This window comes from Pleurodeles waltl, chromosome 4_2 (assembly GCF_031143425.1).
Source record: "Pleurodeles waltl isolate 20211129_DDA chromosome 4_2, aPleWal1.hap1.20221129, whole genome shotgun sequence".
NCBI lineage: Eukaryota > Metazoa > Chordata > Amphibia > Caudata > Salamandridae > Pleurodeles > Pleurodeles waltl.
The window spans coordinates 1,013,909,175-1,013,926,295 of NC_090443.1; the positions used below are offsets into that span (position 1 = coordinate 1,013,909,175).

The window sequence follows — 17,121 nt, forward strand, 5'->3', positions numbered from 1 at the left end:
GTCAGGCTGCCTATAGATCTTACTTTTGACAGGTAAACTGTCTCCAGTATCTATAGTGTGCTCACACCAAGAAGTGGTACCTGGCACAGTAGAGAAGAGTTCAGAGAATTGATCTAGGAGATTTATGCAATGGTCTTTCTGCTCAGCAGTAAGACAATCAGCCAAAACTACACCTTCCACAAGAGCATCTTGTTCTGTGGAAGAGAAGAGATCAGGTAGAGGATCACTGTCTTCTTCCTGTCCCTCATCAGTTGCCATGAGCAGGGTGAGATCAGCCCTGTCATAGTAGGGTTTCAGGCGGTTGACATGGAGCACCCTAAGGGGACTCCTGGCAGTGCCTAAGTCAACTAAATAGGTGACTTCTCCCTTCTTTTCAACAATTGTGTGGGGTCCACTCCATTTATCTTGGAGTGCTCTTGGGGCCACAGGCTCCAAGACCCACACTTTCTGCCCTGGTTGGTACTGAACCAAAACAGCCTTCTGATCATGCCATTGCTTCTGGAGCTCTTGGCTGGCCTGAAGGTTTTTGCTGGCCTTTTTCATGTACTCAGCCATCCTTGATCTGAGGCCAAGTACATAATCCACAATATCCTGCTTAGGAGCTTTTAAATGTTGTTCCCAACCCTCCTTTACAAGTGTGAGTGGACCCCTAACAGGGTGTCCAAAAAGAAGTTCAAAGGGGCTGAAGCCCACTCCTTTCTGGGGTACCTCCCTGTAGGCAAAAAGGAGGCATGGTAGAAGGATATCCCATCTCCTGCGGAGATTTTCAGGGAGACCCATAATCATGCCTTTGAGAGTTTTATTAAATCTCTCCACCAGTCCATTTGTTTGTGGATGATAGGGTGTTGTGAACTTGTACGTTACACCACACTCCTTCCACATGGCCTTTAAGTATGCAGACATGAAATTGCTTCCCCTGTCTGATACCACTTCCTTTGGGAAGCCCACCCTGGAAAATATTCCCAGGAGGGCCTTTGCCACTGCAGGTGCTGTAGTGGTCCTTAAAGGAATAGCTTCAGGATATCTTGTGGCATGGTCCACTACCACCAAGATAAACCTATTGCCTGAAGCAGCAGGAGGGCCAAGGGGGCCAACTATGTCAACCCCTACCCTTTCAAAGGGTACCCCAACCACAGGCAGTGGAATGAGGGGTGCCTTTGGAGTTCCACCTGTCTTGCCACTGGCTTGACAGGTTTCACAGGACTTACAAAATTATTTTGTGTCCTCAGACATCCTAGGCCAATGAAACAATGGAACCAGTCTGTCCCAAGTTTTCATTTGTCCTAGATGCCCAGCTAGGGGAATGTCATGTGCCAGGGTTAGGAGGAACTTTCTGTACTCCTGAGGAATCACTAATCTCCTGGCAGCTCCAGGTTTAGGATCCCTATGCTCAGTGTACAAGAGGTTGCCCTCCCAGTAAACTCTGTGAGAGTCACTGACATCCCCATTAGCCTGTTTGACAGCTTGCTGTCTGAGACCCTCTAATGTGGGACAGGTTTGCTGTGCCACACTCAGCTCCTCTCTGGCAGGCCCCCCTTCACCCAAAAGCTCAGCAGTGTCTGCTTCCAGCTCCTCTGGTGTAGGTTCTGCACAGGGAGGGAATTCTTCTTCCTCAGAAGTTGAATCCACTGTAGAGGGAGGGATAGTAGGAAGTGGTTTGCTTCTACTAGCCCTAGCTTTAGGGAGCACTTGGTCCATTGTTCCAGGATCCAAGCTTCCCTGTCCTTTTTGCTTTTTGGCCTGAGCCCTTGTCAAAGCAAAAATATGCCCTGGGATGCCCAGCATTGCTGCATGGGCCTCCAACTCCACATCTGACCAAGCTGATGTCTCCAAATCATTCCCTAATAGACAGTCTACAGGTAAATCTGAAGCTACCACAACTTTCGTTGGACCAGTAACCCCCCCCCAGTTGAGATTAACAACAGCCATGGGGTGGCTAAGTGTGTTGTTGTGAGCATCGGTTACTTGGTACTGGTGACCAAGTAGGTGTTGTTCAGGGTGGACCAGTTTCTCTATGACCATAGTCACACTGGCTCCAGTGTCCCTGTAGGCCTGAACCTCAACACCATTTATTAGGGGTAGCTGCTTGTACTTATCCATATTAAGGGGACAAGCAACTAAGGTGGCTAAATCAATAGCCCCCTCAGAGACTAACACAGCCTCTGTGGCCTCCCTAACAAGGCCAACCCCAACTAAGTTACCAATAGTGAGCCCAGCTACTCCCTTGGATTGGCTATTAGTAGGTTTGCTCCCACCACCACTGCTATTAGTAGGGACACTAGGGGTAGCAGTAGGGGTTGTAGTGGTAGGAGCATTGGTGCTTTTCTTTGGACAACTGGGATCTGTTGTCCAATGGCCTTTTATTTTACATAAATAGCACCATGGTTTATTTTCCTTGTTCTGATTAAAAGAGGATTTGGGCCCACCACCCCCACCAGAGTGTTTTTGTGGGCCTGATGAAGACTCATTTTTAGATTTGTCCCCACCCTTGTCAGAAGACTTACCATCCTTCTTTTTGTTGCCATCTTTGTCACCCCCTGTATGAACTTTTCTGTTCACCCTTGTTCTGACCCATTTGTCTGCCTTCTTTCCCAATTCTTGGGGAGAGGTCAGATCAGAGTCCACCAAGTACTGGTGCAACAAATCAGACACACAATTATTAAGAATATGCTCTCTCAGGATCAAGTTATACAGGCTGTCATAATCAGTAACTTTACTGCCATGTAACCACCCCTCCAAGGCCTTCACTGAATGGTCAATGAAATCAACCCAGTCTTGTGAAGACTCCTTTTTGGTCTCTCTGAACTTTATCCTGTATTGTTCAGTGGTTAAGCCATAACCATCCAGGAGTGCATTCTTAAGAACTTGGAAATTATTAGCATCATTTTCTTTCACAGTAAGGAGCCTATCCCTACCTTTTCCACTAAATGATAGCCATAGGATAGCAGCCCACTGCCTTTGAGGGACATCCTGTACAACACAGGCCCTCTCAAGTGCAGCAAACCACTTGTTAATGTCATCCCCCTCCTTATAAGGGGGAACTATCTTGTGCAGATTCCTGGAATCATGCTCTTTTGCAGGATGACTATGGGGAATACTGCTGCTGCCACCATGGGTATCTAAACCCAACTTCTGTCTTTACTTCTCTAGTTCAAAAGACTGTCTATCCAAATCCAGCTGTTGCTTTTTAAGCTTCAGTCTGGTTTGTTCCACCCTCAACTTATTGAGTTCCCTCTCTAACATTCTGTCATCAGGGTTGGTGGGAGGGACATTCCTAGATACAGAGGTATGATGGGAATGAACAGAAGGAGACCTGTCCCTTACAGAAGCCACCCTAACAGCTTGGCTAACAGAAACATCACTACCAGTATGGTGAGAATAAATGCTTTTGCTATGATGTGAGACAACACTATTTGTATGGTGTGGCTCATCATCATTACCAACTATGCTAGACTGTCTAGTAATGGGCAGGCTTGGAAGTTTCTTTCCTGAATCTTTTCCTGGGGGAGTCCCTGGATCAGATTGAGAACCATTAGCTACTTTTTCAACAGATGGGGCACTTTTAGCCTTATCATGTTCTCTAAGCATGTTAAGTAACAGTTCCAAGGAAGGATTCTTCCCTACACTCAAACCTCTCTCTATGCAGAGACTCCTTGCTCCTTTCCAGCTAAGGTGATCATATGCAAGTTTGGACAGATCAACATTTTGGCCTGTGCCAGACATTTTTTAGAGAGAGTTAAAGTGATAGAAAAAGAGAAAAAAGTTTGTCAGAGCTTTTAGAAAGACAGAAAAAAAAACTTTTAAAACTTTTTAGAACTTTTTAGAAAGTTAGAAGTACTTTTCAGCACTTAGAAAAGAGTGAAAAGAGGAAATGCAAAACTTTTTGGCTATGTGTATATACACTGACCTTGTTTTGTATATTTTTCTCTTATGAAAAGTACAATGACAAGAGTGGTAAGTAGTCTCAAAGCACTTATCCCACCGCTGCACAACCAATGTAGGAGGCTGGACTGGCTTGTAGTGAGTACCAAGGGGTACTTGCACCTTGCACCAGGCCCAGTTATCCCTTATTAGTGTATAGGGTGTCTAGCAGCTTAGGCTGATAGATAATGGTAGCTTAGCAGAGCAGCTTAGGCTGAACTAGGAGACGTGTGAAGCTACTACAGTACCACTTAGTGTCATATGCACAATATCATAAGAAAACACAATACACAGTTATACTAAAAATAAAGGTACTTTATTTTTATGACAATATGCCAAAGTATCTTAGAGTGTACCCTCAGTGAGAGGATAGGAAATATACACAAGATATATATACACAATAGCAAAAATATGCAGTATAGTCTTAGAAAACAGTGCAAACAATGTATGGTTACAATAGGATGCAATGGGGAAACATAGCGACACAAACCATATACTCCAAAAGTGGAATGCGAACCACGAATGGACCCCAAACCTATGTGACCTTGTAGAGGGTCGCTGGGACTATTAGAAAATAGTGAGAGTTAGAAAAATAACCCTCCCCAAGACCCTGAAAAGTGAGTGCAAAGTGCACTGAAGTTCCCCTAAGGACAAAGAAGTCGTGTTAGAGGAATAATGCAGGAAAGACACAAACCAACAATGCAACAACTGTGGATTTCCAATCTGGGTACCTGTGGAACAAGGGGACCAAGTCCAAAAGTCACAAGCAAGTCGGAGATGGGCAGATGCCCAGGAAATGCCAGCTGCGGGTGCAAAGAAGCTTCTACTGGACAGAAGAAGCTGCGGTTTCTGCAGGAACGAAAAGGGCTAGAGACTTCCCCTTTGGTGGACGGATCCCCCTCGCCGTGGAGAGTCGTGCAGAAGTGTTTTCCCGCCGAAAGAACGCCAACAAGCCTTGCTAGCTGCAAATCGTGCGGTTAGTGTTTTTGGACACTGCTGTGGCCCTGGAGGGACCAGGAGGTCGCAAATTGGACCAGGAGAGAGAGGGGACGTCGAGCAAGACAAGGAGCCCTCTCAGCAGCAGGTAGCACCCGGAGAAGTGCCAGAAACAGGCACTACGAGGATGCGTGAAACGGTGCTCACCCGAAGTCGCACAAAGAAGTCCCACGTCGCCGGAGAACAACTTAGGAGGTCGTGCAATGCAGGTTAGAGTGCCGTGGACCCAGGCTGGACTGTGCACAAAGGATTTCCGCCGGAAGTGCACGGAGGCCGGAGTAGCTGCAAAAGTCGCAGTTCCCAGCAATGCAGTCTAGCGAGGTGAGGCAAGGACTTACCTCCACCAAACTTGGACTGAAGAGTCACTGGACTGTGGGGGCCACTTGGACAGAGTTGCTGGATTCGAGGGACCTCGCTCGTCGTGCTGAGAGGAGACCCAAGGGACCGGTAATGCAGCTTTTTGGTGCCTGCGGTTGCAGGGGGAAGATTCCGTCGACCCACGGGAGATTTCTTCGGAGCTTCTAGTGCAGAGAGGAGGCAGACTACCCCCACAGCATGCACCACCAGGAAAACAGTCGAGAAGGCGGCAGGATCAGCGTTACAGAGTTGCAGTAGTCGTCTTTGCTACTATGTTGCAGGTTTGCAGGCTTCCAGCGCGGTCAGCAGTCGATTCCTTGGCAGAAGGTGAAGAGAGAGATGCAGAGGAACTCGGATGAGCTCTTGCATTCGTTATCTAAAGTTTCCCCAGAGACAGAGACCCTAAATAGCCAGAAAAGAGGGTTTGGCTACTTAGGAGAGAGGATAGGCTAGCAACACCTGAAGGAGCCTATCACAAGGAGTCTCTGACGTCACCTGGTGGCACTGGACACTCAGAGCAGTCCAGTGTGCCAGCAGCACCTCTGTTTCCAAGATGGCAGAGGTCTGGAGCACACTGGAGGAGCTCTGGACACCTCCCAGGGGAGGTGCAGGTCAGGGGAGTGGTCACTCCCCTTTCCTTTGTCCAGTTTCGCGCCAGAGCAGGGCTAAGGGGTCCCCTGAACCGGTGTAGACTGGCTTATGCAGAATTGGGCACATCTGTGCCCAACAAAGCATTTCCAGAGGCTGGGGGAGGCTACTCCTCCCCTGCCTTCACACCATTTTCCAAAGGGAGAGGGTGTCACACCCTCTCTCAGAGGAAGTTCTTTGTTCTGCCATCCTGGGCCAGGCCTGGCTGGACCCCAGGAGGGCAGATGCCTGTCTGAGGGGTTGGCAGCAGCAGCAGCTGCAGTGAAACCCCAGGAAGGGCAGTTTGGCAGTACCAGGGTCTGTGCTACAGACCACTAGGATCATGGGATTGTGCCAACTATGCCAGGATGGCATAGAGGGGGCAATTCCATGATCATAGACATGTTACATGGCCATATTCGGAGTTACCATTGTGAAGCTACATATAGGTACTGACCTATATGTAGTGCACGCGTGTAATGGTGTCCCCGCACTCACAAAGTTCAGGGAATTGGCTCTGAACAATGTGGGGGCACCTTGGCTAGTGCCAGGGTGCCCTCACACTAAGTAACTTTGCACCTAACCTTTACCAGGTAAAGGTTAGACATATAGGTGACTTATAAGTTACTTAAGTGCAGTGTAAAATGGCTGTGAAATAACGTGGACGTTATTTCACTCAGGCTACAGTGGCAGGCCTGTGTAAGAATTGTCAGAGCTCCCTATGGGTGACAAAAGAAATGCTGCAGCCCATAGGGATCTCCTGGAACCCCAATACCCTGGGTACCTCAGTACCATATACTAGGGAATTATAAGGGTGTTCCAGTAAGCCAATGTAAATTGGTAAAAATGGTCACTAGCCTGTTAGTGCCAATTTGGAAAGAAATGAGAGAGCATAACCACTGAGGTTCTGATTAGCAGAGCCTCAGTGAGACAGTTAGTCACTACACAGGTAACACGTTCAGGCACACTTATGAGCACTGGGGCCCTGGGTTACCAGGGTCCCAGTGACACATACAACTAAAACAACATATATACAGTGAAAAATGGGGGTAACATGCCAGGCAAGATGGTACTTTCCTACAATCCTAAACCTGGAACTGCCAGGAGGTTAGTGATTCCTCAGGAGTACAGGAAGTTCCTCCTAACTTTAGCCCACGACATTCCCCTAGCTGGGCACCTGGGACAAATGAAAACTTGGGACAGACTGGTTCCCTTGTTTCATTGGCCTAGGATGTCTGAGGACACAAAAGATTTTTGTAAGTCCTGTGAAACCTGTCAAGCCAGTGGCAAGACAGGTGGCACTCCAAAGGCACCCCTTATTCCACTGCCTGTGGTTGGGGTACCCTTTGAAAGGGTAGGGGTTGACATAGTTGGCCCCCTTGACCCTCCTACTGCTTCAGGCAATAGGTTTATCTTGGTGGTAGTGGACCATGCCACAAGATACCCTGAAGCAATTCCTTTAAGGACCACTACAGCACCTGCAGTGGCAATGGCCCTCCTAGGAATATTTTCTAGGGTGGGCTTCCCAAAGGAAGTAGTATCAGACAGGGGAAGCAATTTCATGTCTGCATACTTAAAGGCCTTGTGGAAGGAGTGTGGTGTAACTTACAAGTTCACTACACCCTATCATCCACAAACAAATGGACTGGTGGAGAGATTTAATAAAACTCTCAAAGGCATGATTATGGGTCTCCCTGAAAAACTCCGTAGGAGATGGGATATCCTGTTACCATGCCTCCTTTTTGCCTACAGGGAGGTACCCCAGAAAGGAGTGGGCTTCAGCCCCTTTGAACTCCTCTTTGGTCACCCTGTTAGGGGTCCACTAACACTTGTCAAGGAGGGTTGGGAACAACCTTTAAAAGCTCCAAAGCAAGATATTGTGGATTATGTACTTGGCCTCAGATCAAGAATGGCTGAGTATATGAAAAAGGCCAGTAAAAACCTTCAGGCCAGCCAAGAGCTCCAGAAGCAATGGCATGATCAGAAGGCTGTTTTGGTTCAGTACAAACCAGGGCAGAAAGTGTGGGTCTTGGAGCCTGTGGCCCCAAGAGCACTCCAAGATAAATGGAGTGGACCCCACATAATTGTTGAAAAGAAGGGTGAAGTCACCTACTTAGTTGACTTAGGCACTGCCAGAAGTCCCCTTAGGGTGCTCCATGTCAATCGCCTGAAACCCTACTATGACAGGGCTGATCTCACCCTGCTCATGGCAACTGATGAGGGACAGGAAGAAGACAGTGATCCTCTACCTGATCTCTTCTCTTCCACAGAACAAGATGCTCTTGTGGAAGGTGTAGTTTTGGCAGATTGTCTTACTGCTGAGCAGAAAGACCATTGCATAAACCTCCTAGATCAATTCTCTGAACTCTTCTCTACTGTGCCAGGTACCACTTCTTGGTGTGAGCACACTATAGATACTGGAGACAGTTTACCTGTCAAAAGTAAAATCTATAGGCAGCCTGACCATGTCAGGGACTGCATAAAGCAAGAGGTGCAGAAAATGTTAGAACTAGGAGTGGTTGAGCACTCTGAAAGTCCATGGGCTTCTCATGTGGTACTTGTACCAAAACCCCATTCCAAAGATGGAAAGAAGGAAATGCGGTTTTGTGTAGACTATAGAGGTCTCAACCTGGTAACCAAAACTGATGCTCACCCTATACCCAGGGCAGATGAGCTCATAGATACACTGGCATCTGCCAAGTATCTAAGCACTTTTGATTTGACTGCAGGGTATTGGCAGATCAAATTGTCAGAAGATGCTAAACCTAAAACTGCATTTTCAACCATTGGAGGCCATTACCAATTTACAGTAATGCCTTTTGGATTGAAAAATGCACCTGCCAATTTTCAAAGGTTGGTGAACACAGTCCTGAAAGGGCTGGAAGCTTTCAGTGCAGCATATTTGGACGATATAGCTGTCTTTAGCTCCAGCTGGGATGATCACCTGGTCCACCTATGGAAAGTTTTGGAGGCCCTGCAAAAGGCAGGCCTCACTATCAAGGCTTCAAAGTGCCAGATAGCGCAGGGTAAGGTGGTTTATCTGGGACACCTTGTTGGTGGGGAACAGATTGCACTACTTCAGTGGAAAATCCAAACAATTATTGATTGGGTTCCCCCTACCACTCAGACTCAGGTGAGAGCCTTCCTAGGCCTCACTGGGTATTACAGGAGGTTCATTAAGAACTATGGCTCCATTGCAGCCCCTCTTAATGACCTCACATCCAAGAAAATGCCTAAAAAGGTATTATGGACAGCAAACTGTCAGAAAGCTTTTGAGGAGCTGAAGCAGGCCATGTGCTCTGCACCTGTCCTGAAAAGCCCTTGTTACTCTAAAAACATTCTATGTCCAAACTGATGCATCTGAATTAGGAGTAGGGGCAGTCCTATCACAACTTAATTCTGAGGGCCAGGACCACCCTGTTGCTTTTATTAGTAGAAGGTTGACCCCTAGAGAAAAGCGTTGGTCTGCCATAGAGAGGGAGGCCTTTGCTGTGGTCTGGGCTCTGAAGAAGTTGAGGCCATACCTGTTTGGCACTCACTTCATTGTTCAGACAGACCACAAACCTCTACTTTGGCTAAAACAAATGAAAGGTGAAAATCCTAAATTGTTAAGGTGGTCCATATCCCTACAGGGAATGGACTATACAGTGGAACATAGACCTGGGAGTAGCCACTCCAATGCAGATGGACTCTCCAGATATTTCCACTTAGGCAATGAAGACTCATCAGGTCATGGCTAGTCTTATTGTCCTTCGTTTGGGGGGGGGTTGTGTAGGAAAGTACCATCTTGCCTGGCATGTTACCCCCATTTTTCACTGTATATATGTTGTTTTAGTTGTATGTGTCACTGGGACCCTGTTCTCCAGGGCCCCAGTGCTCATAAGTGTGCCTGAATGTGTTACCTGTGTAGTGACTAACTGTCTCACTGAGGCTCTGCTAATCAGAACCTCAGTGGTTATGCTCTCTCATTTCTTTCAAATTGTCACTGACAGGCTATTGACCAATTTTACCAATTTACATTGGCTTACTGGGACACCCTTATAATTCCCTAGTATATGGTACTGAGGTACTCAGGGTATTGGGGTTCCAGGAGATCCCTATGGGCTGCAGCATTTCTTTTGCCACCCATAGGGAGCTCTGACAAATCTTACACAGGCCTGCCACTGCAGCCTGAGTGAAATAACGTCCACGTTATTTCACAGCCATTTTTCACTGCACTTAAGTAACTTATAAGTCACCTATATGTCTAACCTTTACCTAGTAAAGGTTGGGTGCTAAGTTACTTAGTGTGTGGGCACCCTGGCACTAGCCAAGGTGCCCCCACATTGTTCAGGGCCAATTCCCCGGACTTTGTGAGTGTGGGGACACCATTACACGCGTGCACTACATATAGGTCACTACCTATATGTAGCTTCACAATGGTAACTCCTAATATGGCCATGTAATATGTCTATGATCATGGAATTGCCCCCTCTATACCATCCTGGCATAGTTGGCACAATCCCATGATCCCAGTGGTCTGTAGCACAGACCCTGGTACTGCCAAACTGCCTTTCCCGGGGTTTCACTGCAGCTGCTGCTGCTGCCAACCCCTCAGACAGGCATCTGCCCTCCTGGGGTCCAGCCAGGCCTGGCCCAGGATGGCAGAACAAAGGACTTTCTTCTGAGAGAGGGTGTTACACCCTCTCCCTTTGGAAAATGGTGTGAAGGCAGGGGAGGAGTAGCCTCCCCCAGCCTCTGGAAATGCTTTCATGTGCACATTTGGTGCCCATTTCTGCATAAGCCAGTCTACACCGGTTCAGGGACCCCTTAGCCCTGCTCTGGCGCGAAACTGGACAAAGGAAAGGGGAGTGACCACTCCCCTGACCTGTACCTCCCCTGGGAGGTGCCCAGAGCTCCTCCAGTGTGCTCCAGACCTCTGCCATCTTGGAAACAGAGGTGCTGCTGGCACACTGGACTGCTCTGAGTGGCCAGTGCCACCAGGTGACGTCAGAGACTCCTTGTGATAGGCTCCTTCAGGTGTTGCTAGCCTATCCTCTCTCCTAGGTAGCCAAACCCTCTTTTCTGGCTATTTAGGGTCTCTGTCTCTTGGGATTCCTTAGATAACGAATGCAAGAGCTCATCCGAGTTCCTCTGCATCTCTCTCTTCACCTTCTGCCAAGGAATCGACTGCTGACCGCGCTGGAAGCCTGCAAAACTGCAACATAGTAGCAAAGACGACTACTGCAACTCTGTAACGCTGATCCTGCCGCCTTCTCGACTGTTTTCCTGGTGGTGCATGCTGTGGGGGTAGTCTGCCTCCTCTCTGCACTAGAAGCTCCGAAGAAATCTCCTGTGGGTCGACGGAATCTTCCCCCTGCAACCGCAGGCACCAAAAAGCTGCATTATCGGTCCCTTGGGTCTCCTCTCAGCACGACGAGCGAGGTCCCTCGAATCCAGCAACTCTGTCCAAGTGACTCCCACAGTCCAGTGACTCTTCAGTCCAAGTTTGGTGGAGGTAAGTCCTTGCCTCACCTCGCTAGACTGCATTGCTGGGAACCGCGACTTTTGCAGCTACTCCGGCCCCTGTGCACTTCCGGCGGAAATCCTTTGTGCACAGCCAAGCCTGGGTCCACGGCACTCTAACCTGCATTGCACGACTTTCTAAGTTGGTCTCCGGCGACGTGGGACTCCTTTGTGTAACTTCGGGTGAGCACCGTTTCACGCATCCTCGTAGTGCCTGTTTCTGGCACTTCTCCGGGTGCTACCTGCTGCTAAGAGGGCTCCTTGTCTTGCTCGGCGTCCCCTCTACCTCCTGGTCCAATTTGCGACCTCCTGGTCCCTCCTGGGCCACAGCAGCGTCCAAAAACGCTAACCGCACGATTTGCAGCTAGCAAGGCTTGTTGGCGTTCTTTCGGCGGGAAAACACTTCTGCACGACTCTACAAGGCGAGAAGGATCCGTCCTCCAAAGGGGAAGTCCCTAGCCCTTTGCGTTCCTGCAGAAACCGCAGCTTCTTCTGTCCAGTAGAAGCTTCTTTGCACCCGCAGCTGGCATTTCCTGGGCATCTGCCCATCTCCGACTTGCTTGTGACTTTTGGACTTGTTCCCCTTGTTCCACAGGTACCCCAGATTGGAAATCCAGCGTTGTTGCATTGTTGGTTTGTGTCTTTCCTGCCTTATTCCCCTATCACGACTTCTGTGCTCTTTGGGGAACTTTAGTGCACTATGCACTCACTTTTCAGGGTCTTGGGGTGGGCTATTTTTCTAACCCTCACTATTTTCTAATAGTCCCAGCGACCCTCTACAAGGTCACATAGGTTTGGGGTCCATTCGTGGTTCGCATTCCACTTTTGGAGTATATGGTTTGTGTTGCCCCTATCCCTATGTGTCCCCATTGCATCCTATTGTAACTATACATTCTTTGCACTGTTTTCTAAGACTATACTGCATATTTTTGCTATTGTGTATATATATCTTGTGTATATTTGCTATCCTCATACTGAGGGTACTCACTGAGATACTTTTGGCATATTGTCATAAAAATAAAGTACCTTTATTTTTAGTATATCTGTGTATTGTGTTTTCTTATGATATTGTGCATATGACACTAAGTGGTACTGTAGGAGCTTCACTCGTCTCCTAGTTCAGCCTAAGCTGCTCTGCTAAGCTACCATTATCTATCAGCCTAAGCTGCTAGACACCCTATACACTAATAAGGGATAACTGGGCCTGGTGCAAGGTGCAAGTACCCCTTGGTACTCACTACAAGCCAGTCCAGCCTCCTACACGCGCTCACACCTGCGCTTGTGAACTAATAGAGAAGAACTACTCCCAAAGCCAAAAATGCCAGAATAGACTGCCGGGGAGCTCCGCTTCATGGCAACATGAAAGATCCCTCAGCGTGCAGCAGTACTGGAATCACAGAAAATGGAGCTGAGCCGCTGATCCGGCAGGAATCCTCAAACAATGGGAGACAGAACAGCACAAAGTCTCCTGGAGTTGCCTAGTGAGCTCCTCAGAGACCCCTCGTTGCCAATATGTTATGGATAGATCAAGGAAGCATCACATAGGTTATAAAAGATTTATTCATAGGATTAAAGAGGAGTCCACGGGAAAGCGACCCTTCGCATGAAAGACCTGCAGCAACTGTCACTGAGAACTGTTGCCTGGAATCTTTCATGCAAAAGGATTCCAGCACGCCAACAACATTCTTGCGTTCAATGTTCTTTATTCTTTTTGACATGTAACGAGTTTAAACGGTGGGAGATCTTAAAAAAACATAATCTGGAGAATGTATTTCTCCCATTGAATTCTATTTAAGCAGAAGCAATTTCAGGCGGGAGACAGCCAAAATAAAGACTTTGAATCGGGTCTATTGGCAAGTATGAGATTCTGGACCATATTTATACTTTTCTAGTGCCACATTTGCGTCATTTTGTGATGCAAAAACGGCACAAACTTGCAAAATACAATTGTATTTTGTAAGTTTGCACCATTTTTGCGTCAAAAAGCGGCGCAAATGTGGCGCTAAAAAAGTATAACTATGGGCCTCTGTTTTTTTCATTACAAGCGATTTTGCAAACACAGCGCAAGAGTTGTGCAGGCAAAACCTTAGAATGACCTCTGTAACTCCGTGTAAAAGAAAAATCTGTTGTCTGCATGTTACACAAAGGGGGTCATTACGACCCTGGCGGAAGGCGGAGAACCGGCAGTAAGACCGCCAACAGGCTGGCGGTCTTACCTTGTGGAATTATGACCATGGCGGTTACCGCCATGGTCATCCGCCGGTTCTCCGTTCCGCCCGCCGGGCTGGAGACCTGGGTCTCCAGCCCGGCGGCCGTCACTATACCGCCGCCGGTATTTTGACCAGGCTTACTGCCGTGGATTTCCAGCGGTTTGAACCGCCATGAAATCCATGGCGGTAAGCACTATCAGTGCCAGGGAATTCCTTCCCTGGCACTGATAGGGGTCTCCCCCACCCCTCACACCCACCCCGACTCCCTCCCCTACACCCCCCACCACCCTTGCCACCCCCCAAAGGTGGCAGGGCCCCCCTCCCCACCCCGACCCCCAACATCACATAACTCACACACACACGACACGCATGCAGGGACCACCAACACACACACGCACACACACCGACATACATGCCAACATCCACACACAGTCAGACACACACACCCACATTCAAACATACACGCACACATCCATACAGACATACCCACAGACATACACGCACTCAGTCCCAAACATGCATCACCCCCACAAGCATACACGCACTCACACATCCCCTCTACATACTCAGACACACACCCCCATGCACGTACACAACACACAACACCCCCCCAAACCCCTCCCCTAACGGACGATCGACTTACCTGGTCCGTCGATCCTCCGGGAGGGGACGGGAGCCATGGGGGCTGCTCTGCCGACACCACACCACCAACAGAACACCGCCACTTCCCCGCCGCCCGCCAGTATGGCTGCTGGCGGCTCAGCAGCCAACAGTCATAATACGCAGAGCGGCAAACCGCCACTACTGGCGGTCTTCCGCTCGGCGGTCCCTTGGCGGTCATGTAAAAATACCGCCGAGGTTGTAATGACCCCCTCTATGCTTGTTTATGAGTCAAAACCGTGAATAGACAAAACACAATTCTCCCCAGCTAGTGCATTAACCACCAACGGTATCTCAAGTTCTTATTCCATGAGATTTACTGGGCACACCCCTCGTGACTTCACCCCATTCTGTGTTGCTACACCTTGACTGTCAAATTATGGGTTCCCCGAATCAAGTTTTTCCATTTCCACCACTGCAGCTTAGACTACAAAATGTGACACTTGTTATACTGAGAAATGACGCTGTGTTTGCTGCATATTAATGCCCGCTCATTAACTACCTCGTAGCTCTTAACGTGAGCTCCCAAAAGTATAATGTGTTTTCTTATAACATTTTACCTCTACTGTACACAAATAAAATGGCACACCTCCCCGTCGGGGAATTGAACCCCGGTCTCCCGCGTGACAGGCGGGGATACTGACCACTATACTAACGAGGAACTGGTAGCCGTCAGTATGACGATCTCTTACTCGTTGCTTATGAAAGCCAGCAGTCCTACAGGTAGCGGTGAATTATTTTCTATTGTGGTCAATGTTACTATAAACTAAACACAGAATACATGTTAAAAATACCCCAGATTCCAACTCAGACCAAATAAAAATACAATGGTAACATATATTTCTTAAACTTTGACATGTTTTATGCCTTTAAAAAACAAATGGCAACCATTTCATGCACTAATATGGTCAAATTAAATAAATAAAAAGAAATCATTTCTGACTAATATCACTGCTCGATAAGCTTCAGAATCAAGTAGATTGATTTAGCTCACGCGTCACTAAATGTAACATGGCCGCCGGTCGGACGTGGACGACAGCTCCCCTCTCATTGCTTCCTCTCTAACATGGCCGCCACAAAGGGGCGTCGGTCGGATCTTTAGTGATGACAAGATCTTAATCCCCACTCCAACATGGCTACCGGACTGGTGTCATCCTGAGCTTCAGAAGTGCTCACAGTTCCCCAGACTAACATGGCCGCTAGCGTCACCTTCACGAGAGCTCTGCTCTTTAGACTTGTTTTATTTGTAAACTACGCTACCTGGGCATGGGAAGGTATGATTACAAAAGGTACTGACAGCAGCAAACAACGAAACATTCTTCAGATCAGGAGTTTACTTTTAGAGAACTGCGCTGAGAAAACAACTGTGTTTCGTGTACTAAGTCTGCCAAGGGCTGGGCTGTTTTGCTGGACTTCTGGCTTGCCCAGTGTCTGCATTTTAGAGGGCTTGGGCAGGATGAGTTACGCATGCATGGATTCGGAAACTTAAAACTCTGTAAGGGGTATTATTGTTGCTATGGTACATATGCTGGAACCAGGGTGATGCTGATAAGTAATGGCCTGTGTGGTCAGGCCATGCTTTTTTTGCTTGGATTTCTAGGATTTTGAACGAATACAACGCAAGTCACTGAAATCAAAGCAAAAACGTGGTCTGGATGAGCTATTGGCCGTATGAAACTTGAGCTCTGATTAAGCACATATGGGGCCAGATGTATGAAAGTTTTTTCCTGGTGTCTAACGGCCCGATGCGCAGGGAAAAGGCCTTTCCCCATGTTACTATCCTAACTTGTTACCGACTCGCAAAATAGGATTGCGAGTCGCAATTAGGAAGGGGCGTGCCAAAAGCGTCCCTTCCTCACAGCAAGTTGCAGTGGGATGTAAGGTTGTTTTGAGAATGTGAATGCAGTAGCAAAACAATCGCAGTAATGGCGGTAACCCATTCTCAAACGTGAAGGGGTCCTCAGGGACTGCCTCTCCTTTGTGAATGCATGCAAAAATATATTTTTAGAGCAAGTAGTGGTCCCACGGACCAATGCCTACTCTGAAAAAATGAAAAGTAAACTTTTCATCTTTTCTTTGAAATATACCTGGATGCATAAAAAAAATGCTTTATGTAAAAAGCAGTCACGGACATGCCGGTCTGCTGTCCCCAGCAGGCCACTATCTCTGTGAGTGTGGCCATTTCCAGTGGGGTCGCAAATTGCGAACTATCTTATGAATATTAATGTGGTAGACCTTTTGCGAGCCCATTGGGAATCGCATATAGTGTTAAACACACTGTTATACATCCCAGTTTGCAAATACCTAATAGCGAATCGATAAGATTCGCTAATAGGAAGTCGCAAACCCAAACCTAAAAACATCTGGCCCTTAGTATCTTACCAATCAGACACATAATAAACAGTTACCTCTTGGCGGCAAGTCCCCTGCAAGCAATTATAAGAAGAGCAATAGTAGGAATATTGTTGATTCTGGCGACATATAGAGGTTACTCAATACACAGATAATCCCAACTGATTTGCTAAAGCCAAGCATCAATAAATCAATGCATCCATGTCTCACACAGTTACTATAATTTTAACATTACATTTAGAACAATTCCCACCAGAGCTGCAATACTGTTGTTGGTACAGTACCAGCACTTCCCAGCATGACTTCTGAACTTGTAATAGGTCGCACAGACTACATGTGTACTGAATTAAACTGCGGTCTGCTGGAAAAAGCTTTGCATCGTTTGGATAGCCACCCAGACTACAGAAAGCACTGCAATGCAGTATCAATACACAGCTGCCAAGTTTCCCAGGTCTATGATCAGGGGCATCGCTTAGTGAGATTCAGTGGGGAG

At 47.7% G+C, this 17,121-nt stretch overlaps 1 non-coding gene across 1 annotated transcript; it reads right to left on the reverse strand.

The window, feature by feature from the left end:
• Positions 1 to 14,865: 14,865 nt before the first annotated feature.
• Positions 14,866 to 14,937, reverse strand: TRNAD-GUC (transfer RNA aspartic acid (anticodon GUC)). The gene has a single exon. It is a non-coding gene; the product is annotated as a tRNA-Asp (tRNA).
• Between the last annotated feature and the right edge of the window lie 2,184 nt (positions 14,938 to 17,121).